This window comes from Cricetulus griseus, chromosome 9 (assembly GCF_003668045.3).
Source record: "Cricetulus griseus strain 17A/GY chromosome 9, alternate assembly CriGri-PICRH-1.0, whole genome shotgun sequence".
Lineage (NCBI taxonomy): Eukaryota > Metazoa > Chordata > Mammalia > Rodentia > Cricetidae > Cricetulus > Cricetulus griseus.
Genome location: NC_048602.1, coordinates 12,689,564 through 12,715,720, shown reverse-complemented (window position 1 = coordinate 12,715,720; position 26,157 = coordinate 12,689,564). Strand labels below are relative to the sequence as shown.

Sequence of the window (26,157 nt, the reverse complement as noted above, 5' to 3'; positions counted from 1 at the left end):
AGTGTGAGAAATAATTTCAGCTGTAGCTACCACTCAGATTCAAGCCACTCTTTCAAATACAGCTGTCAGTTTTGTTTTAATTAATGATCAGACTCAATTGAAAATGCCTGTGCTAAGTGTAAAGCAGGCACTAAAGTAAATAATCCAGGTTGTAGTGATAACCACCATTTCCTGGAATAAGACATCCCCCGGATGCAGGAAAAGGAAAAATTAACGGTTGGTCACTCTGTAGAAGTTCATGGTTTTTCATTTCTGTTGTGGAACAAGTCACAAACTAAGGACATTTTAAAGCTGCTTTCTAGTCTATGAGAGTGGTAGCATGGAATGAAAGGGCTTTTGCCTTACACGCAGAATAGTATCAGGAAGGTAAACTTTAAGATAAATTTCTTGAAAGGATCCATAAAGAAGGGGACTGACAGATGGCTTGCTCTCAAGTAAATGTATGCACAAGGATGTAACAGGTTGACAGTCCACCTAGAAATGCTTCCTTTATAGAACTCAGAATTCACTGTAGCTCCTCATTGTGTGAAATCTGTTTTTGTGTTTTATTATATTTCTAAAAGAAATAATGTATTATCACTCTTATTTCTTTGCTATATCTTGTTTTCCACTCTTCCTTGCCTCTTATTTTCGTGTATGACTTGTCTATATCAATGCATGCTCTGAAAGATTTCTGATATTACAGACGAATATTAATACTCAATTCCTGCTGAGGACAACTTCAGATGTTATTTATCACTGAGAAAAAGCACAAACTTCATGAGGATTTTAGATGTTGGTCACTTTGATCTCTGTTAAAAATTAACAACATTATTCCTTTTAATATATAACATATGAAAATTGCGGATTGATTACTGATAACACACCAAGTTCTTTAGTTAAATAACCTTTCCTTTGGGTCATATAAGGTCTCAAACCATTATCACAAAGGGAATCAATTTTGCTTTCAGAGTCTGTTGACTTTCAAGGACGTAGCCATTAATTTCTCCAAGGAGGAATGGGAATGCCTGCATACTTCTCAGAGGAATTTATACAGAGATGTCATGTTGGAGAATTATAGCAACCTTGTTTCTGTAGGTGAGAATCAGTCATTTTCTGATTGCAGCTTATCCCTATGAATGTCTAACAACTTGTATTAATATTTTGAATTGTTTTCTAAAAATCAATCTTATTGCCAATTATTTCTAAATATAGGTGAGTGTAATGTTTACTTCAATTTTTCTTATATCATTAGAAATGGTCTTTTTATTTAGCTAAAACTTAATTCAATCAAATACTGTGGTTTGTTTTGCATTCATTCTGTAACAATAATGTCTGGAGGAAGTTTGAATCCAACAGTTTTATATTTGTAATTGTGTAATGGGTGGCAAGTTGAAGGTATAAAAAATTAAAATTACTTTCTTAAATTTTCACAACACCTGTCAAGTATATACTTACAAGACTTCACTTATGAGTCTTTCTTTATATTCCTCTAAGTTCACTGAATACAAGCCTGTGTTACAACCCAAAAATTTCCTTATTATATAAAGATATTATCACAATCTCTTCTAATTCATAGGCCTTTCTGAATCAAAACCAGAGCTGGTCACCTGTCTTGAAGAAAACAAAGAACCCTGGATGGTGAATATAGATGAAGCAGAAGGCCTGGAACAGGGTAAGTTGAAAGGAATCAATGGTTCATGTGTGGAATTCAAAACAAGAAACAAACAACATCTGAAGTGGTGTTAGCCTTGCTCCTTGCTACAAGTGGAGGCCCAGTATTTCTTTTAGAATTGCATACTAGGATCCAGCACACTAAAGATTGTACACAGTTTTCATCATTTCATCAGAATAGTGATTAGATAAAATTTAGTATGCCTATAGCAATTTGGCAATGTATGTGTGGTTTTATTTTGTGTTCCAATATATATCAGATTTTTCTGATGTATGTCAGTGATAAATGGATTACTTTTTCTAGTGTTTTTCTGTAGTTTTGGACCATTTTACAATATATCTGGCTCAGGTTATTTTTCTATTTTTACCTTCTTTGTACCATCGTTTTATTACCCTAATGCAAAGTCATGATTCCACAACCCATTTTATTCTATCAAAAATTATCAGAAAATTCATAAAATAGAAGAAGTTAAAAAGCTGAAAATTGGGTTTTCCTACTCTTGGAACCTAGGGACCTCACTTATGTCCTTGTCAAAGATTTATGACTTTGGAATTGTTTTCAAAGAAGAAGTGATGGTTTTGGTTGTCTTGAGCTTGTGTGGGTTTTGGCCTTGCTGTCACAGACTTGATAATTGTGTGTTGCTTGGTCCTATACTGTTTGCAAACTTGTGCTTCACTAGAGACTTTTACTGTTTCTTTCCTTTATCTTCTCTCTGAGTCAAATTATTCCATTTAATCATAGGTGCCTGCACCCTGATGGGAGGGTTAAGATAAATAATCCCAGATAGGTTTTAGTTCTCCTTAATTTCAATTTTAAGCTTCTCTGGTGAAGGATGACTGAGGCACAAATCCATGGGTATAAAAATATAGTATTATATTAACACTATATTCCTTAAATGGAATGATAATAATAGATTTTTATCTAGGGCCAATGGCCAGTTTTTGTCAGTTTCTAGGCTCTAATAACAGTGTCAGTTATGGGTTCCCACAATGGAGGTGGCAGTATGACAGTCAAATACTCATTAGTTATTGCCAACACATCCCTGCCACTTTTGTACATATCTTCTAGGCCAGTCTAAATATGTGGTTACATGCTGCATAACGTGGAAAACTGATGACTATGCTCTCCTTTTGTAAGCAGATATAGTACTCTGAAGTAGTATGAATGTATTTCAATTGGGTTGAAGTTTCCAGTGGAGTACAAATGTTAAATCTCCCCATTCAATCTTTTCAGGATTCTGGCATCATATTTGGGTTCTTGATGGTAAATAATTGCAAGGACAATATCCTCTTTTGGGGGAGCAATGAAAGCAAATAATCAAAGCAATTACCTATACCAGACTTTTTATTTGTTGTCACATGATTTCAAGTTTGGGTATTGTCTAAAGTGTGAAGGTGTGTTTCTTCATCTGGTCTTTGTACTTCTAGAAAGTTTTCTCTCCCATCTAATGTGTCCCTTCCATCACTTAGAAATAGTCACTCTGAAGCTTAGTATCTATTTTTTGCTCATGGCTTAGGCTTCTAAGTTGCTATGGTTGTTATAAATTTTTCCATTTTTATTAATTTGTAGCTATGACTTACATAGGTAATGTCCTGAGTCCTACCTCCCTGGTTGCTATATGTCATCTCTCTAATTTGTCTTAATTCTCCCTAACCATTCTTTGGAATTCCCACATAGATAAATTCTGCCTATCCGTTGTTCAAAATAAACTTTATTCATCAGTCAATATTATATATATATATATATATATATAGAGAGAGAGAGAGAGAGCCACAGCATGGAGAAGGACATCCCCTACCATCTCTTCTTTTCTGTCTAAATAAAAAGGAAGGTTTTAACTTAATCAGAGTAAAATTATAGTAAGAATTATAGTTATAATATTTAGTCCATTTACATTGGACAAATTTTAACTGAGTTAATCATATTTCTTACTTATGAGAGTCTAAAATTTTATGTATTATTTATGTTTTATTATATGTAATAGAAACTCTATAACTATCAGTCTACACCTCAACTCCCTCATAGACTAGAGAAGGATTTAATATTGCATAATAAACAGAGAGTGTGTTATAAGTAACTGTTATAACTCTAGAATTGAAACAGAAAACTTGCTGCCTGGACAGTCACTCAAAGATCTTCTGTAAAATTGGGGCATCCATCTTCAGCCTATAGGCAGAGTGTTTCACACACTTTTCAATGAAGCAAGAAATTTGAAGATCCTTTTGTTTTATACTGGCAAAGTTCATCAGTTGTGTTCTTTTATGTACTGTAGAATGTTTAGCAATTTTATCTGTGAAGCAGGAAGCCTGAAGGACCATCCCATTTCTTGGCTTCCAGTATAGCAGCCCCTCTTCCGTGGTTCCCTAATGTCCATTTTTCACAGATTATAGTTATATAGTCCAGGCAAGTGCAGTTTCTAGTACAATTGACTGTCTCTGCCACATTGAAGGTAAACACCAAAGCAGGTTGTGAGGTGCCTATCATTCTCTCTAACTTTAATGGTGCTGCCAGGAGCAGATATCTCTCTTTGGCATTAAAATGTTTAATAAACCATTTGAAATAACAAATTCTCTAACTATTTGAAATATTTTGATGACTACATACCCATATGAAATAGACCGGTAATCTGGAAAACTAACATAACAGTAAGTTTTATCTTTTATAGATGACTAGCTATAGACATCTAGCTAAGATATACAGTGTTTTTCCAATTTTATTTTGTCTCTTGAGGTTTCCTTTGTTGCTGATTTATTGGCCAATTTTAGAAACAGTTCCATGTGGCAGTCAGAAGAACTTACATTTTTTTGTGTTGGAATGGAATGTTTTGTAGATGTCTGTTAAACCCGGTTGAGTCATATCCAAGTTGCTTTATCTCTCTGTTACCATTTTGTCTGTTAGTCTGGTTCAGTGGTGAGAGTGGGGTGTTAAAGTCCTCTACTCTTAGTGTGTGTGGTTTAATGTGTGATTTGTTTTAGTAATGTTTCTTTTTACAAATGTGTGTGCCTTTGCATTTTGGGCATACATGTTCAGAATTTAGTTTTGGTCTTGATGGATTTTTCCTGTGATTAATATGAAATGACCTTCTTCATCTCTTTTGTTTAAATTTAATTTGAAGTCTAATATATTCATTATTAGAGTAGCTACACATTCTTGTTTATTAGGTCCATTTGGCTGGAAAATCTTTCTCAACTCTTTAATCTGAGGTACTGTCTCTCTCTGAAGTTGAATTGTGTTTCTTTTTTTAAAGAATTTATTATTTACTATGTATACAACATTCTGCTCCCATGTATATCTGCACATCAGAAGAGGGTACCAGATCTCATAACGGATGGATGTGAGCCACCATGTGGTTGCTGGGAATTGAACTCAGGACCTCTGGAAGAACAGTCAGTGCTCTTAACTTCTGAGCCACCCCTCCAGCCCGAATTGTGTTTCTTGTATGCAGGAGATGGATGTACTCTGTCTTTGTATGCATTCTGTTATCCTGTGTCTTTTTATAGACAATTGAGGCCATTGATATTACTAGATATTGATGACAATTGATGGTTAATTCCTGTTATTTTGGATTTGTTGGTGGTGGTGCTATTTTGTGTGTGTGCTTCCCTTTTTGAATTTTGGTAGTGTAATATTATCAATTGTGTATGTTTTTGTGAGTGCCGCTAAATTACTTAGGTTGGAGTTTTCATTCCAGTACTTTCTGTAGGGCTGAATTTGGGGATATGTCTTTTTTTAAATCTGTTTTTTTCATGGAATATCTAATTTTCTCCATCCATATTAATTGAGAGCTTGTTAGAGTAGTCTGTGCCGGCATCCATTTTTTTACTAGTCTGTCAAACATGTATCTAGGACCTCTGGCTTTCAGAGCTTCCACTGAGAATTCACATGTAATTGGGATAGGTCTGCCTTTATTTATTACTTGGCCCATTTCCTTTGCATCTTTTCATATTCTTTATTTATTTTGTATATTTTCTTTTATATTATTATTCAGGAGGGTACTCTTTTTTGGTCCAGTCTATTTGGTGTTGTGTAACTTTCTGGTCTGATCATAGACATTTCCTTCTTTGGCTTGGGAAAGTTTCTTTTATGATTTTGTTGAATATGCTTTCTGTGACTTTGAGTTATAGACTTTGTCTATAACTATTATTTTTACCTTTGGACTTTTCAAAATATCACAGATTTCTTTGGATATTTCTCTTATTGGTTGACGAATAAAGGTTTTTTAACTGTGGAAAGGCAGGATTTAGCTAGGAGTGGGAGGAGGGGAAAGGGTTGTAAGAGACTGGGAAGGGGAGAAAGGGATGAAGGTGAAGAACATGAGGGATCTGATTCTCCCCATACTAGGTTCATAAATTCTATAGACAGACTATAGAAAACACAGTTACCAACCTCTTAAGTCCTAGAATCCATGAACTTGAGAAAACATGAATTATTTGTCTTCCAAGTAAAGTCACTTAGTATAATGATTTCAGATCCACCCATTTAAAACCGATGTTTGAAATACCAAAAACAAGTGATGAATTTATTAGTGTTTAAACTACCACACATTAAGTCAAGATGACTTAATTTAGATTATCACATGTCCTCAAGTTTTATAGAAAGAATAATAAAAACTTCTCAAGTAATGGCAACTTGATACATTCAGTACAGAATCCCACCACAACTCTGAGAAGAACAAACACCAATACATTTCCAATGGAAATTAGAAACTTTCCATTTCAAGAATACATCAAAATCATTTTTTTCTAATATCAAGGTGGTTACATCTAGTGTTGCTTATAAGAGTGAACATAAGTAAAGCAATTCACAAATGAATCAAGAGAACAGTATATAAGAAAGAGACCACGTGATCATTTATTTAGATACAGAAAAGGCTTCTACAAAATAATATATTCATTCATGATAAAAATTATGGATATATTATATATCCATATATGATATAAAATCATATATACATATATGATTTTAGCATGCACATTACCAAAATAATCATTCTAAATGGAGATTTCTCAAAAATATTCCATATAATTGAGAAAATATAAGATACTCTCTACTACCTCGTGTGTTTTCTGCTTGAAGTCTTAGTTATCAGTCTAAGATAACATGAAGTTCTAGGGACACTGATAGGTCAGAGAAATGTCAAAGTATTCTCATTGTACACAATATTTATTTTATATAATTATCATTGTGTGACAATTCTTATGCCTGGTACTAAGGTTACGGCTAGTCTCTGTTTTGTTTTTTGTTGTTGTTTAGTATTGTCACAATAAAAGTTATTGCTTCCTTAATTTGTCATATAATTTTATGGTGAAATAGTGCAAGAAAATTCAAGTTAACATATATTCTTGAGCAAATGTAATACAAACTTGGTGTTATTTGCCTCTGAGTCCTTCATTTTTGTACTGAGCATCCACACAGCACAAGTGAAGAATGCTGCCGAATTTTTGTTTCCCAATTCATAGTATCCATGTCTATCAAATCTGTGTCAAATCCCTAATCAAAGATTTTTAGATGCCTAATGAATGATTTGAGCAAGAAATTTACCCTGTGCCATGGGTTCTGTTCATTATTGCTTGTTTAATGTGACCTGATAAGATCTGAAATAATATAAGTCACTAGCAATTAAGCTGAACTAAATTTCCGTAGTTATATATTTGTTTTGTATACATATCCATATTTAATTTTCTGAAGAAATGGATGTCCTTTAGAATTATCATTGCAATTGTGAAAATTTTGAAACCATCTCTCCCAAAGTCCATAGATTTTTATGGAACAGATAGGCATATTTGTTGTTTATCATCTTTTTGTTGTTTCCTTTTTAATAATCACCCCTTTAAAGAATTACATATTAACATGTATTCATAGAAATTATTCATAGAAAATCTATGTGATTTTTTTCTCTTGTAACATTATATATTTTCATGTATATTGAAAGGTGTTATTGACCTAAATTAATAATGCAATTTGCAAGTAAATACAACATTTCTAGTAATGGCTACTTGTTGATTTTGAATTCTACAGTTTTTTTTATAGTATTGGGTTACATGACATGTTTAAAGAGGACCCTATCAAATTTTTCATATTGTAAAATACAATTTCATGAAATGGCATTCTTCTTCATTATGTTTGAAAATTTGATTCATTGTGGCCATTTATGTTGTTTATGATCATTTTATTGCTTTCTTTTTAATAATCACTCTCTTTGATTGAATACATAAAACATGTATTAAAATAATCAATCATAAGAAGATTCTATGTATTTTTTTCATTTCTAACATTTTATAATTCATATTCTTTGAAAGGTGTTATTGATATAAATTAATACCAGACTTTCCAAGTTAATAGAACCTGTTTTTATGATCAATGATTTTGCTACAATACACATTAGTGTATTTTATATAAGTTTCTTTATTGATTTGCCTAAAACAGCACTATCAGTCAATAATTCCCTTTCATTTATTTCAGGTGTGTTTTGTTATACAATTCAGGACATGATCCCAAAAGAGGGTACACAGGATACTTGTCAGAGAGAAATGCCAGGATGTTTAGGAAATAATAGCCCTGGGGAATTACACATAATGAAGTTCTCAGTTTATGGTTGTAAAGGATGTGGGAAGTCCTTCACAAATGGCACAGATCTTCAAGCTCATCAAAGAATACACACTAGAGCGAAACCTTACAATTGTAAAGTATGTGGCAAGTCCTTTGCCAAAGGCTCTCATCTTCAAGTTCATCAAAGAAAACACACTGGAGAGAAACCTTACAATTGTAAAGTATGTGGCAAGTCCTTTATCAAAGACTCTCATCTTCAAGTTCATCAAAGAATGCACACTGGAGAGAAACCTTACAAATGTTCAGATGGTGGAAAATTCTTTAAACAGAGGTCACACCTTCAAGTGCATCAAAGAATACACACTGGAGAGAAACCTTACAACTGTTCACTTTGTGGAAAGTTGTTTAGCCAGACACACATCTTCAAGTTCATCAAAGAATACACACTGGAGATAAACCTTACAATTGTAAAGTATGTGGAAAGTCCTTTACCAATGGCTCAGATCTTCAAGTTCACCAAAGAAAACACACTGGAGAGAAACCTTACAATTGTAAAGTATGTGGCAAGTCCTTTACCAATGGCTCAGATCTTCAAGTTCACCAAAGAAAACACACTGGAGAGAAACCTTACAATTGTAAAGTATGTGGCAAGTCCTTTACCAATGGCTCACATCTTCAAGTTCATCAAAGAATACACACTGGAGAGAAACCTTACAATTGTAAAGTATGTGGCAAGTCCTTTACCCAAAGCTCAACTCTTCAAGTTCATCAAAGAATACACAATGGAGAGAAAAGTTACAAATGTTCACTTTGTAGAAAGTTCTTTAGACAGAGCACACATCTTCAAGTTCATCAAAGAATACACACTGGACAGAAATGTTAAAATTGTGAAGTATTTGGCATGTGTTTTAAACAGAGCTCAAGATTACAAATTTATCAAAAAATACATACTGGAGAGAAGCATTGTAATAAAAATGTATTTGGCAAGTCCTTTACTAAGCGCACAATACTTATATTTCATCTAAGCATATATAACTGACAAAAAGTTATAAATATACAAATTGTGGCAAGTTTGTGTCTATGATTCATCTTCAAAGTCACTACACAACTGGAGAAGTCAGAATCCTTAATATTTAATGAGTAAGTTACTTGCTATGTCCTTTTACCAATGATCATCTCTGCAAAATCTCACTACATCTGTACTTGAGAGTAAACTTATAAACGTGAGTCACGTGGCAAAACCTCTTCTGGGTGCTAAAAATCTAAACAAACATCACAGAATCCATACTAGAATATCACTCACAATATTAAATATGTATCAGTTTCTATAGAGTGCTCAGATAATCAAACCTAACAAAGCAGCAGTAATGGAAAAAAAACCTAACAAATATAAACTGTTTTCAAAAAATTTTTAAAGACACTCAAATCTTAAGCACAGCTGAAAATTCATGAAAGAGACCAACTCAATAGGGAATTACTGTCCCAATACTCATACAAAAATAAGGTGCTTTATAATGTGAGTATTGGAAGGAAAGTTTAGCATAGTTGATACTTTTTTCACAGTTAGATAAGTGGCGTTACTAAGCCTTATGATCATTGTCATGTTTATCCCATTCTACCAAGAAATGAAATAGTTATTCCAAAATGACTGTTGGGAAACAATCCTCATATTCAGCAATATATTTGTCAGTACTACACTGAAATCATGTATTAAAATGATACTGGATAAATTTGATAATGTTTGAAGGAATAAATATTTAAAATGTAAATGGTTATGCCAGGGTAAGTTTCCTGATATCCACCCAATTCAACATTACTGCATAATTTTCTGTATGTTTTATGGGACAGAATATTGAACTTTTATTTATAATCACTTTCATATAACTACCATTGTCTTGCTATTGCTCGAAATTTTACAGAATGTATTAAACATTGTTTTGAACCTAATTTTTATTACCATTTTCTCAATTATAAATAAATACAATATAACTTGTTTTCAATTACTGCCGACTTGGAATGGTGAACATTCAGTTTATACTAGTGTTGGGTAATCAGTGTCAGGATTTGCAATATAAAAAATTTCCAGAAATCATGACCGGAAAATACAGAACAAATGGTTTTATGAAAACGGTAACAGATTGAATCATTAGAAGCAGATGTGGGGGAAAAAAAGGCCTAATTATGTGAAGGCCTGAGTGGGTTTGTGAGTGAACTTCAGCTATTCACATGGCCAGAGTTAGGTCCAAGACCAGACAATGAGACACAGTAAAAAAGAAAACTAACTGAAAACTTACTTTCCCTCATTGATTAAGGCTAGGAACATAACAAAGCCTCCTGTGTTGTGTGAGGATGTTGCCAGTTTATGTAAAAAAGTATCCAACATATTTGGTTTGAAGGTTATAGAGTCTGAAAATACTGAAATGAGTTAAGAATGCCTACCTACATAACTTTGGATAATAACCATGCCACTCAAAAATCAATCAATATGTAATAACACTTTGAATCTATTTAGATGTAGCTATTATATCCACAGAGATTCTGAGAGTAGAAATTTCCCAATAAAAATTTTAAACAGAAAGATAGAATAAGCATTGGCAATCCCTCCTATTCTTGGAATATGTACTACTACATAACAAGGTAGTCACCAGACAAGCAAACTGACTGAAACTAATTTTCAAACCTGGAAACATGACTCATCTTACTCAGAAATTGTTGTTTCTTCAACATCTGATCTCATACTTTGTGCATGTGCATGTCAGTTTTTCGTCTCTTTCAAACTTGACAGAAATTTAGTTTATTTTGAAGGAGAGAGTGCACTCTATTCATTGATAGAATACAAAATCTATGTCTAAAATAGAAAATTCTGCATATCATTTATTCTGCCCCATGGTTTGTACCTCCAGGAAAAAATTAATCTGTAACTTGTATCATGAATCATGATAAATAATTACTCTAGAAATGAATAACTGAAGAATTTTCCTATAATAACTTGCACAGTACTGGTTCAGCCATATGTGAAGGCAACTACAAAAGTCAAAAAGCCATTGCAGCTTCTTGACCAAAATCCAGGTGAGACATATGATAGTTGCCCTGTCATTTTTGCTTTTGATATTGGCACATTGCAGGTTTAGGGACTCTTAACATGTGCACGATGTGGGGGTATTAGATTATTGGAAAATTTCTTATAAACCATTTATACCTTCTTGCAGACATGTTGCTTCTATAATTTTCCAGGAACCATAATACCCTTCCCAATTTTAGGGAAATATCCTTCTATTTGGAATTTTTCTTACAAATTGGAGGTTGTTACACAAACACAGAAGCCAAAGTTCATTTTATGAGACTTGAAACATCTGTCCTATATTTAAGAAGGAACAAGCTATTCAAAACAAAGTACAAAAGTTCATGAAGATTCAGGGGGCCAGAAGAGTTGGCTGCAGATCAGATTGTAAGCCTCTGCCCACTTTACAATCAGGTAATTATGTGGCATACAGAGCAACCAAGTGAAATTAGCTGAATACCAGAGGACTTAGGGAGAACCTGCTCCAAGTCCACCTCCAGGGTATGGGGAAAAAAATCCACGAATGTGTCCAGGGCTAGAATTTCCTACCCGAGACAAAGATAAGGAACCACACATTTTCTGATGGAAAATTTCCCTTTGACTTCATCTGAAAAACCCCAATCTGAAAAATGTCTCTGTCTCCACACAGCTACATTGTTTCCATATAGCTGCATTTTTTCTTAACCTACAAACATCTCTCTCCTGCATTGCCAGGACTCTCAACACACGGTCACAGCTCTTTTCTATACAGCTTAACATTTCGTGTCTTCACACAGTTACAGCCTTCACCACACAGCCACCGCACACCACACCGCAATACATGTCTCTGACATACATGTCTCTCTTTTATACAGCTACATCTGTTTTATCTCTCTAAACACTTAGCTACATCACTGTATACTTTTCTTATACTTCTTACATCTTCCCCACTCCTCTCTTCTCTCAGACTTTTCCTACAAACTCAGCTACATCTCCCCTACACCACACTCATCACATCCCTTTCTCGGGTCTCCATGCACAGGTCTCTTGATTTCTCTGCACACCTGTCCTGTTCTCTCTCAACACAGCTTTCACTCTACAGTGCTCTCTACTCTACATCATCATCATCTCCTTCCAGAGGAAAAACTCTCAACACATAAGAGTAACATATTTGGGGTCACAAATCATTTCTTCTGTAACCAATAAGACAGGATCATGAAAAGTCACAACTAATTGCACCTTGGAATGTCACAGTGAGCAGCCAATGAGCCAACTTGCATGTAGCTTTAAATTGTCAGGTTTCACAGACAGTGACGTTGAAATCCAGGACTTAATTATTGCATTTTTTTCTCCCTCTCTTCAGCCTCCGGACTTTATTTTTACCACCTTAGATAGAATAGTCCATGTACAGATGCTGTACACCCTCCCTTAAGCCCTGGGAGGCTGGAGGTTTGTTGTCATGGCAGCAATATTTTGCTGTTTTGATATTCAATTATTTGGAGCACACAGCTGTCTCTCCCTCGCTCTGTCTTTATACTTTTGTCTCATCATGTTCCCATGTTAACCAATACATTTAAAATATTTTTTCAAAAATAACTTATTATTTTGAGGCTCTTTCACGACACAGTCTCAATCTGTAAGGCAGAGTACCTGGAACACATCGTCAGTTTCCTTCCTCAGTTTTTTAAATTGTTCTTATTAGAATGTACATTCTATGCACTGAGTAAGTTTGGAATCTAATGTATTTTCCATAACAGAATTTATTATGAAGTCTGTCTTCTCATAGTCCTTAAAATACTCTTTTGGGAACTTTGATGCCAGCCTAGACCAAGTCATTTTGTTAAGATAAGTTTATCATATACTACTTTTGCAGTTACTTGTGTATCACCTTTTCGACCCGCTGGTCCTTTCCAATGAAATACCTCCTTACACTGGCCATTTCTTAATGTTTTAACTTCTGTTATTACCTTAGTATAAATGAACAAATTTGAGCTGCAGTCACCCGATGAAAGCCTTGTCAGAACTTTCCAACAAATCATTAAATATTGGCACAATTTTCCCATGCAAATTTTGCAATATTGTTTGTCATATTTCTTGAAAATTCTTCTCGGACTTTGTGGTGGATTGGATGATTTGGGGCAGGACTCGATACTTTCCAAAAATTTGTTTCCTCAAGCAAATATTGTCCCTCCATTAATACTTATCTTTGGCTTTTTTCTGGTCACATGATTTCTCTTCTGATACGCCAACAAAATTATTTACACAAATACATATTTTGCAAAGTTGAATATGCTTTCCATTTCCTCCTGTTGTAGCATATTCTCATCTTGAGTGCAGGAATAGTTTCAGTGCTGGGGAATGACATTATCAACATATTTGCTCAAAGTGTAAAACACATTTTCTTTTCAAGGGCTCCCATCTAGAACCTCTGGAGTCTAAGGTAACTATCTGTTTCATGTATTGAGGAACTGCTGGACTCTTTTCCAAAGCAGCTAACTAATTTTACACCTCAACAGCTATGTGTAAGACTTCTGATTTCTTGGAATTCTTCTATGGAATTTTATCCGACTTTTTAACTGTACCTATTCAAACCTGAAGAATAATTGATATCTCCTGAATCTGATTTTCTTCCCAATAAGTAAATGCATCTGACATCTTTTCATGTGCTTATTAATGATTTTTGTCTTTAAGGATATTGTTCTTAAAATTTCACTTGTTTGCATGTCCTAAACGCTAGACCCTTGTCAGATTGATTCTTCGCAAACCCCTTCTTCTATCCTGCAAGTTGTTTTGAATTTTCCTTTTCCTTTTAAATGTGTCTTTAAATGTCTCTTTGCACATTTTTCCTAATATCTAGAGCAGATTATGAGACAGGTTCTAACTTATATGGTCAAGTTGAGCTTCAACTTACTCAGCAGACCAGGCAGGCTTTAACTTAGAATCTTCCTGCTTCCCAATGCAGCTGATATTACACACTCATTCTATAAGGCCTAAGTTTGAGAATTATTTTTGTTGTTGTTGTTGTTTATAGAATGTTGTCCATTTCGCTTAACTGTACAAATTGTTTGGCATACAGCTTAAACAATTATTTAATTGACAACTAAATAATGATGTAAAGTTATAATATGTGATGTTCTGAAATATACACCATGTGCAAATATTGTAAGGTGTTAAATTAAGCTACTTATTAAACATCTTCCTTTACACATTTGGGGTAATAACACAATTTAGTCACCCTTTTATAGTTTTCTTTATTAACTAATTTGTTCTATGTGCATGGGTATTATGCCTTTAAATATTTCTGGGCACTATGTGCATGTCTGGTACTTTTGGAGGCCAGGAGATAGAATTCGATCCATAAGACCAGAATTACAAACAGTGCTGAATCTCTATGTGGGTGCTGGGAATTGATTATCGATATTCTGCTAGAGCAAGCTGTGCTATGAACTATGGAAACATCTTTCTAGTTGTACATTTTTCCATGACAAATTAAATCTAATTGCTTAGCACTTTCATAATTTATTCCATGTAGCCAACTTATATCTACCTTCCTGATAGCCTTTCCCAAACATTTGGTAACCACCATTATACAACTGTCTTCTAGAAATAACACTTTAAAAACAATATACACCTCAACTCATGTAAGTTTTGTCTCTTTCTGACTTTCATATATCACTTTAGTGTATCGTTTATGCTCAAACACATTTGCAGGATTTCATCATTTACAAATCAATAGCTGTTAATATATTCCTTTATGATGCTTATTGTTCTATGTAGTTGGAAGTGACATCTCTCATTACTTTTCCTAGTAACTTGAGTCTTTTTTTTTCAAAAACATTGGCTATTTGGTTATTATTTTCAAAAGAAACATACTGTGACTCTGGTGTTTTTCTCTAGCATTTTTGATTTTTAACATTAGTTTCTTCTCTAGTCTCTAGTCTTCTTCCTAGCTGTTGTCGAACGGCCATGGTAGGTCAATCCAGACATATAGTATTTATAATTGGCTCCTCCTCAATTTTAAATATCAAGCAAATCATAAAACCTCACAACTTCCATGGGAATACAGTTTAGATCTGCTTCCCTCTTCTTCCTGTCATTGCCACGATGTCAATTCCCAAGTCCTTGTTCTTGTGTGTGCTAGGAAGAAACTCAGGATCACTCTGCCTGCTAGCATCCATCCTGCACCCCTCAGTGCTCACACTCTTACCTGAGCTTTGGCTAAATCTTCCTAAAGTCTTATGAGTTTGGGGACCTCAAAGAATACAAAGCCAATTTCTAAAGGCCACATGCTCATAATACCTCCCTTCAAAAATCCCTCCACTGAGATTCAAAGAGAAGAAAATGTCATTGCTCCTTTGTGCTGTCCCTTGGAGAATACTGTTTCTATGATATTTCATGCTGAGTTTTAGGGACAACCATCAGAAGGTCAATTAGACTAGGCAATTGAATACTGCTTTTAGTATTCTTAATAAACATACAGATGCCCAGCTGGGAACCAAGCTCTTGACTGACTGCCCTCAGTGTTTCTTATACAATTAGGTAGGCCTATGTAAATCAGATACCAGGAATTCCTGATTCTTACCATAAATAATAGCTTGTTGCTCAATATAGGTGGTAGAACAGGCTTCAGCGCGCTTAAGCATGAGACAGAAACAAGTATTCTGGCTTTCCTCTAACTTCAGATTGCTAAGCAGTTGCACCAATGGTACCTTTTATTGTTCTCTTTGTTTATTAATTTATTGTTTTCAACCCCAGTTTCCAGACCATCCTCTCCTTCTCTCCACACTTACACCACCCCACCTTCCATTGCCCCTCAGAGAAGGTAAGGCCTCCCCTACACAGCCTACTATGTCTGTCCCACCATCTCATTGAGGCAGGACTAAAGCATCTTCCCACACCACACACCCCTGTGTCTAGCCTGAGCAAGGTATCTCTCTATATAGATTGGGCTCCTGTAAGTCAGTTTAGCATTAGAGTTAGATCTTGGATCCCCTGCCAGGGACCTTCTCTATTGTCCCAGCCACACCATTGTCACCTATATCACAGCAGTCTAATTCACACTTACGAAGGTTCCCATTTGTCACCTGAGTCAGTGATATCTCACTAGCTCAGGTAAACTGATTCTGTGGGTATTCCCATTATGGTCTTGACTCCTTTGTTCATATTATCACTACTCTCTCACATAGAATGTACTCCAGAAGCTTAGCCCAATGAAAAGGTGTGGATTTCTGCATCTGTTTTCATATGTTTCTGGAAAAAGTTTCTAGTTTATCTGCCGTTGTGGATTGTAGGCTGGGTGTCAACGTCTAGTGAGTTGTTGTCCCTGGGTAAAGTCTCACCGAAATCAGAACACAGGGGATACAGAGTAGAAGCAACTGAATGTCAGACTTTATTTTTTCGGAGCTCTTATGCATGAGCTTAGGCAAGGTGTCTCACAATCTTTAAACCAACAATACCACACAAGACATCAGGTGATGTCTCTCCCTATGAAACAATATCTCTACTATATTTAAAAGTAGAGATATAAAAACAATATCTCTACTGTATAGCAACAAGCACTTCCCTATGTTTATAAACATGGGAGCACTGTTCACTGACCTGAGAGCCACTTCCTTAACTTGAGTAGCAAATTCCTGCAGATCATTTGAAACATGTCAGCAGAAGTATGCGTCCTCCTATTCTTGATACACCAAGTCTCATGCTTCAAACTCTTTATTATTTGATTCATGAGGAGCCTTCACTTCACTGAGCCAGCTCTGTATTTCCACAGCTGGGTATCTTTTGCTTTATGTCTGTTATCTGGAGAGTTGCGGTCTAACTTTTGATGGACAGACACATCGCTGTAGGATACTTAGCACTTGCACACTATGTGTGGACTCTAGTCCTGACAAGTTTAAATGTACTTTATGTTTCCAAGAGCTGTATAGGAAAGTGGCTATCCCAGGATTAATTGCAGTGTCTACCCTTGACCAGCAAGAAAGACGCCACACCGAGGAATCTTCTTCAAACACAGTTTAATCGGGAACCTCTTTGCTTTGTACAATGTATAATGGCGGCGGCGGCCCCGGGCCGAGGGAGATGGGGCCTGATATAGTCTACATCTACCAATCACCTAACCCTACGTGGCGTGCCAGGATAGGTTGTCTCCAAGCAGAATTAAGAGGATACATGACCTTTGCCTAATTTGGAGTTGTTTACCACAGAGAGCACTCGCCGTCGGGCTGGCGGAGGGCGGAAACTGGCGCCATCTTTTGGGTGCGGTTTTCTGCAGCTCCCTACAGTTCCCCCTTTTTGTTTTAATATTATAGGAGTAGCAGTATCTATCTGTTGTCAGATTTCAGTCATCTCTGTCTTAGGTTCAACCCCAGTGTCCCTATCTTACCCGTCAAAGAGTCACTGTGTCGCCCTCACAGGCTCATGTCTTAGGTTGAAGGGAACACATGTATGCTTATTCGCTCAGCATGAGGGTAGGTGCCCGTCATTGAGCATGACTGATTCAGATACGCATCACTCACTCAGCAAGGGCGAGACAGACATCTATTTGTCTGTCAGCATGGATAACCATGCTTGAGGGGACTGTCCTGCTTCCACAGCAGCAAAGGCCTGTACCAACATAGCAGCTTGGGATTTTTGCGACTTCCTGATCCTGCATAGGCACCACAAGCAAACAAAAATGGCTAACAGCATCATGGAAAACATAACCCCTACTCCAGCCCATTCCTTAACTAAACTAAAGGCTTGTGCAATCATGGTATTACTTCTCTGCTGTGTGACCCTCATCCTGCAGATACACCATAACGCTATGAAACTAACTAGGATAAGCATTCCTCCCAGGGCACCCATTCCTGCCCACTCTTTCAGATGATTCATGGCTTGAGTGATCCACGCAGACAGTCCTTCCGCAACCGAGATGTCGACCCTGGTGGAATTCACATGCACTTTGGAGAGTCTCACCTCCTGCATCAGCTTGTCAAAATCCCCAGACCAGTTGCCTAGAATATACTATGAAGGTTGTTTAGACATGTTTGCTGCTAAGGAATAATTCTGATAGGAAACAGCTGTTATACACAAACCAGGCATTCTCCATTCACATGCCAACTGTGCCAGTTACCATAAAGTATCTAATTGTTCCTGTAATAGATCAATGTGTGGATTCAAAACCATAATGCCACCTTTCAATTGAGCATTAAGGGTAGATTGGATATCCAATGCAATCTCCATATGCTAAGTGCAGCAATTTCAACTCCTTACTAGTTAAAAGAATGTCATCCATATAGTGAACACATCTCACAGCAGGGTATTTCTCTCTAATAGGAGCAATAGCATGACACACAAAAAGCTGACACATAGTGGGGCTATTGGCCATACCCTGGGGTAAAACCACCCACTCATATAATGGTATGGAGAATAGAAGGTAAAGTAAAAGCAAACCTAACACTATCCTGCACACACCACATATCAGGTTCTTCATGATTGGGTAGGGCTGACAGCAATGGTAAACCACGCTGCACAGGCCCCATGACTTGCATCTATTTATTTCCTTCAGCTAAGTGGATAATAGCAATAAACTGTTTTCTATGCTTTCATCCTCATATATAGGATTAACGTATCTCTAAACACTCACCAGACATGCTTCTTTTTTCACTCAATGATTAAAATGTGCAGACCTATAATTCTCATAGGTGCTAAGAATAAGATGCTCTGGAAGTTTCACCTTCAAATGGAACATCTCTACCACACCTCTACCTCCAAATACCCAGGGATCACCATTTAAGAACAATCAGAAAGTGTGTATGAAACATAACTGGAGGAATCATAATGATGAAAAGGAAACAGGATTTGCCAAGATAAGACAAAGCACTTATAAATATGAAGTACTTGTTAGGACATTATTCACAAAATTAAGATATACAAAATCACAGAAGTGTGAAGGGGGTCGGGAAATGGCACTCCTAGCTGAATAGCACTTGACTACAGATGGCTTCTGGGAGAAAAAAAATGTCAGATTTCTTTAAGAATTCAGCCTTTAACATGTAAGAATGCTTCCATAGTGTCCACTGAATTAGACACTTTCTAGATTCAGAAAGTAGACTCAGAGATTGTTTGGTTTTGCTCACTTGATATTTACAGAGAATAGTGGTGGGAGGTTAAGAAAAGAAATTTGAAAGGAAATAATGGACATGCACTGAACTGAAACTCGTATGGATCTATGAAGTACTCAAAGAAAAATACTAATTACAAAATGTGATAATTTTTCACTTTTAAAGAACTAAAGACATACTTCGTTGCCAATTTTTTGAAATTGACATCACCTTCCACAGGAGATTTATTCAGTCTTTAATGGATTCTGAAAACTCAATGCCTTTGTCTCTGTGGAGCTTTTCAAATAATCACTTATGTGTGTGTGCTAATGAGCAATGAGGAAAGTCTCATGAATTATTTTTGTCGCCCAAAGCAAACACTGTCATTGCCACTGCAGGTGAAATGAAAATTGCAATTCTGGAGAGAGGGGAGGTCACAGAACTCTAACTCAGGTTTGAGCTGCCACTATTACAACTCCTTCTTAAGAGTCAGGATCTGCAGAATGACAGCACCATCCTACAGATGCATGAAGCCTGGTGAGTACTTTGCATTTCACTTGGAGCAGAAGAGTCAGTCAATAGGAGAGAACTGGATAAGAGCTTATGTCCAGTAATGGGAATCTGAGGTAGCACAGATCTTTAGCTTTATTTACTTAGCACAAACTACAGATGGAATTCTGGGAAATTTCTCCCTCATTTTCTACTATGCAATCCTTTACTGGAGAGAAAACACATTAACGCCCACAGATTGGATTCTCATTCACACATTGTCAGCCAATGCCTTGATCATTCTCTCTACAGGAGTGCCCCAAACAATGGCAGTTTGGGGACTGAAGCATTTCTTGAATGACTTTGGATGTAAACTACTGTTGTACTTTCAAGGACTTGGTAGGAGTGTGTCTATTGGTACCACCTGCCTCTTGAGTGTCTTCCAGGCTTTGAACATTAGCCCCAGGAAATCATGTTGGAAGCGTCATAAAGTCAAAGTTGAGAAGATCACTGGCTACCACGTCTCCCTCATTTGGATCCTGTTCATCTTGATTTTTCCATATTCGTTTGTTAATTCGGGCAGCAAAAATGTGACAAGAAAACGAGATTTAGGTTACTGCTCCATTGTACGGCGGGATGGAATTGGCCCTTCACTCTATGCAGCATTGGTGGTTTTCCCTGAAGTCTTCATTTCTGTGCTCTTGGTGTGGTCCAGTGGCTCCATGATTTTTATTCTGTACAGACACAAGCAGAGGGTTCAAAACATCCGCAGCACTCATGTCTCCAGTAGAAAATCTCCTGAATCCAGAGTCACCCAGAACATTCTGATCCTTGTGTCTACCTTTCTGGCTTTTAATACTCTCTCCTCCATCTTAAGAGGCTACATTATTTTTTATATAATCATAATTGGTGGCTGGTGAACACCAATCGAATAGCTTCTCTCTGTTTTCCATAATTTTTACCCTTTGTTCTCATATATCGTTACTCTATTGTATCCAAGCTTTGTTTGGTCTCTATAACAAATAAGAATAATTTAATCTCATTTTAACTATGAAAATAATATATTTCTCTCAGTATCCAGTTGTTTACTCACCAGTCACTCTTTAATTGCCAATACAGAATGTAAAGTAGTTAGCAGGTTGTCTTTTTAAGGTTAGCTGAAATGAATATGAAAGCTTTGTCAGCTGGTTGATCCAGCAGTCTACATGAGCCAATCCCATCTTGTGATGCCTATAGAACTATTTAACATGAAGCTGTGAGAGTCTTTACTCTGCCCACCTGATGTGCAAAGGATCCAGCAAAATGCTGTCGATAAAACTGCCATTCTTGTAGCTTTCATTCTATAAGGTGATCTTCAATCCTCATTGACTTCACAGACAGCTCAGTGTAGTATATTCTAATTGCATGGATATTGAAATAGTGACTGGCAATGAACTTGTATGTCAGAAGGCCCTCTTCATATGACAACTGCTTTATCCCACATGAATGCCAGAAAAAAAACCGGATTATTATCTTTCAACTTTTATAAAATCAACTCAAAATGACAAATTGTTTTGGTATTATTCTGAACATATTTTGATATTATTTTATAAGAACCAGCATCAGCAGGGATATTGATTTGTATATATTCTTCACTGATGTTGTCTTTATATGATTTGTCATCAGTGTAATGCTATCTTCACTAAAGAGTTAAAATGAATTTAACATAGCCATTATGGAAATCAGTTGTGGCTTTTCAAAAACACCTGAAATGGAATCACTATTTTGCCCATGTATTCCATCTTTGTGTGTATCCACCTAGAATTCCATATCATACACTGGAGACGTTTGCACACCCCTTTTCATTGCTGCTTATTTACTCTAAGACAGAAAATAGAAGCCACTTAGATACGCATAAACAGATACAGTGACAATTAAAATATGTCTATATGCAAAACGGATTATCATTTGACAACATGAAGACATGATGACAGGAAATATGTCAGCAAATTGTTGGATGTATAAGGGGTAACTTTGACCCAGGTCACATAAACTAAGTATGAGATTAAAACGTCACATGATTCCCATCATATGAAAATATTATACAATAATACCTACAATTATATAATCAAATGGGTGTCAGTATAATAACTTCAATATCATATTTGGAAAGGAGACCGATAAAGGTAGTATTAAGTGAGGACCAGATAAAAATATGCATATTTATGAAAAAGGTTATAAGTTAATTATTTTTCTATTTTGACAGTCATTTTTCCTTTTATTTTGCTACATAAAATGTAATGGCTTGTGACAAGGTAAAAACGTAATCTAAGCTGGATGGCTTTACCAGGGCTGTTCAAACTACACTGAAGTTTAGTGAAATGTACAGTACTTTGGCCTGGCCAATTATTACTATGATTCACAATTTCATTGTTGCCTCTTAATGCTTTTAGTTGTGAATTCATTAAAATGAACTGATATTAGTTAAAAATGAAACATCATCACATATTTTTCAAAGATACCGGTGTGGTTTCACATATAGCTAGGAATAAATGTAAATCATTATGAAGTAAGTCTAAATTGCCGAAATAGCATGATTGACATAATAGATGCCAGAAAAATCTTTGGTTTCCTTTTTTAAACACATTATTGAAAGTAGAATCTACTCTTAAACAACATAGCCTGATTACACTCCATCTCCCTTGAAACGTCTCCCCACTCCCCTTCCTTGTAGATCCACTCCCTTTCAGTCATTTGGACGCAATAGGATTCTAAGACAAGAAAAAAACATAACAAATTAAAATATAGAAGGTAAAACCATCATATGAAAGCTGGGCATTGGTGGCACACGCCTTTAATCCCAGCACTTGGGAGGCAGAGGAAGGCAGATCTCTGTGAGTTCCAGGCCAGCCTGGTCTCTGCTTCTATGGTACTCTTGTTCTATGACTCCTTCCAAATCAAATATTTTAGATGATCCCCTATATCCTCTCTGTTCCACTCCCAATGCTTTTTGGTTCAGTTTTAGTAATTTACAACTCCTCTTGTCATGAATACATACTCTTGACACATGAGCCTCTCTCATTGCCGTTGAGAACAATTCCTTCAACTCATGAGCACCGTTGTCTTAATTTTATTCTGCTCATTCTCTCCCTCCTAACTATTCCTTTTATAAATGTGGCTCAAATGGAAATGAATTGTGTTTACAAGTCATTACTCAATTATAGTACTATACAGAAAGCACTTTTAAAGGTTAAACATAACTGGAGGTGATCTGTAATGGTGTGCCTATTCCTTATAAGATGCTTATGTCCTAGCCATTGACTGGAGATTTATAGTATGCAGGTTTTATTATGCTGAGATGGGATCTATTCATTGATGGACACTCCATGGCATTTATAATGGTGGATATTAATAAAATACTTTCTGACATCTGGACATGCAAATTGATTTTCTCATTTGATTCTGCTGGTATCATGTTGCAACCTTGCCTCTTACAGCATATTCACTTCCAAATTGTCTTTTATGAAAATAAGATATACTAATAAGATAAGACATATTAAAACAATTTTTTAAAAAAGATGGACACTACTGATCACAATGAAAAACTAATATAAAAAACAGATATTTTCGAGCTAGAGTACCAAGTGACAAGTTCTGCAAAGACCAGAGAAAGCTCACAGATAATGCATTAAGTAAGAGGCTAAGATTTATATGAGAGGAACTTTTAAAAACACTCTGATTCATGCAAACACAAATAAAGAAAATAATCCTGTTTTGTAGACTGAACAAATATTAATAAAAATAAAGGTACCTGAATGAAACGAAACTTAATATGCAGATACAGACTCTCTGAACAGGATGGTACCCATAGTTTGTTGATGGGTTAATTATTAAGCCCTCTACATATAAATTAAAGTTGTGTAGCTTTGTCCTCTTTTGGTACTCCAAACAGTGGGTACAGGGGCTGTCTACTATTATTTTCTAGATTTATTTGTTATATATACACAGTGTTCTGTCCGCATGTATCTTTTCAACTCTTTTCCTGGCTTTTGGGACCCTAGTCCTCATGCTAGGTTGCCTTGCCCAGTCTTAATACATGAGGGATCCTTAGTCTTACTGCAACTTGTTATGTCTTGTTGGTACTCACAGGAGACCTGACCTTTCCTGAACAGAAATGGAAGAGGAGAGGTTGGATGTGGACAGAGGGCAGTGGGGATAAGGGCACTGAGGGGATATGAGAGAGGGAAAACTTCAGAAGTTATGTAAAATACATAGACAGACAGACAGATTTAAATTAAAAGTGAAAACCAAATGTCAATGCCAGTTAATAATGGTGGTCAAGTCATGATTGAAGGTCTCCCCTCAAAGTCTATATGTTAGACTACATCATGGAGAAGATGGAGATTTTTACCCCCAGTGGAAAGGACTTGGATTATTTGGGGTGTGCACTTTCTAGGGACCAGAGGACCCCAGGTTAGAACGATTTCTTCTTTGCAGAAAAGGAGACATTTTCTTATAGAAAAAGTTATTATGAATAAAGTATGCTAGTAATGTAACTCCTCAGGCAAAACCAGGAGGGCAGACATGCACTTTTTGAGGAAATGAATATATGCAAATAAAAGAATTATATACAACTAAAACAATTTGATGAGTCATTTAGAAGATAGATGTTACAGCTCTTGGCTTGTAGGAGGTCGAGTCAAGGAGATAGAAACATAAATAAAGTCAGGTGAATGGGGTGCAGCACTCTGGTAGTAGGTTTATCTTACTTTTTATTTTAAAGCACATTTTTGCATCTCATATTACAATCTGAATATATTTTATTTTGGATTATTTTCATTTAAATGAAAACAATCTCATTTTACCTATCAATCACAGTTCCCTCTCCCACCTGTCCTACCAAGTCCCCATCCCATCCCCCATCTACTATCAGCATGGGTGAGGCCTAACATGGCGAATCATCAATGTCTGCATATCATATGGGGCAGGACATAGGCCCATGCCTGTGTATCTAGGCTGAGACAGTGTCCCTCCAAACAGAAAGGACACCCAATATCTGTTCATGAACTAGGGATAAATACTGATTTCACTGACTGAGGCCCCATAAACTCTCGAAGCCACCAAAACTGACAGCCATGCTCAGGGGCCTTGTTTAGGTTTTGTGCTCATTATCCAGCTGGTATTCTGGGGTCTGTGAACACCCAGTTGTTCAGGTCAACAGTTTCTGTGGGTTTCCCTAGCATGGTCTTGACACCTTTGCTCATCACCCATCATTTCTATAGCTGGACTCCAGGAATCAGCTCAATGCTTATCTGTGAATCTCTGCTTCTGCTTCCATCAAGTACCGGATGAAAGAAATATGATGGCATTTATGCAGTGATCAATCTCATTGTAATGGAACAAATTTAAGGTAAACTCTACACTGTTGCTTAGATTCTTAATTGGGGTCATCCTTGTGTATTCCTGAAGACTTCATTAGTGCCAGATTTATCCTTATGTTGATAACGGCTCCCTCTATTAAAGTATCTCTTTTCTTGCTGTCTTTCTCTGTTTTCACCCAACTCGACCTTCCTGACCCCTTATGTTCTGCTCCATCCTCCTCTTCTCCCCCCCTCTTTCTCCTACCTTCCTTCCCACTTTCTCCCAAATTGCTCAGGAGGTCTTGTCCCTTTCCCCTTTTTGGGGGACCATATATGTCTCTGTTTGTTTCCTCCTTGTTTCCAAGCTTCTCTCACAGGCTTGTGTAAAGTGTGCCTCCATTGGAGACTTGGACCTGCACCCAGTGATAGAGTTAAGTGTGGCCCTTCTCCTGCCCTGCCCCTTCTTGGAGGACCATGATCAGGTACATAGTCACTTCCTGTCCGCAGAATTCCTCAGAGACCTGGGGGCAGATGAAACCATCCAGAGTCTACTGTGTTCTGAGTCTTGGACCCACGAGCACCCACAGGGGGATATGAGTGCCTGGCCTTTGCCTGCTCTCCTCCCTTCTGCTAGTTAGAGGCTCCTAATCCAGGAAGATAGTACTGTCCAACCCATTGAATTTCCCAGAGTACTGGGGGTAGAAGAAACCATCCAGTATCTGATAACACTGGTGTCTGAGACTCATTTACAACCACCAGGAGAGAGACTTGGAGATAGACCAATCTATCCAGCATCTATAACCATTTGAGCCTTGGACCCATACCCACCAGGAGAGGGAGAGGCCCTACCTGTACCTACTGAAAGAAGGAATGGGAAATTGATAGTATATGATCAGAAAATAAAGACTAATATAACACCACCAGAGTCTAGGGATTCTGCAACAGCAAGACCTAACAATCTAAGCAATAGTGGAGAGGGTACCTTAAATTCCCTTCACCTATAAT

General features: G+C 36.5%; 2 pseudogenes; both read left to right on the top strand.

Moving 5' to 3' along the window:
* The window catches only part of LOC113839003, a 141,975-nt pseudogene extending 123,736 nt beyond the window's left edge, over positions 1-18,239 (top strand).
* A 1,588-nt stretch (positions 18,240-19,827) lies between these two features.
* Positions 19,828-25,790, top strand: LOC113838957 (annotated as a pseudogene).
* The last annotated feature ends 367 nt before the right edge of the window (positions 25,791-26,157 follow it).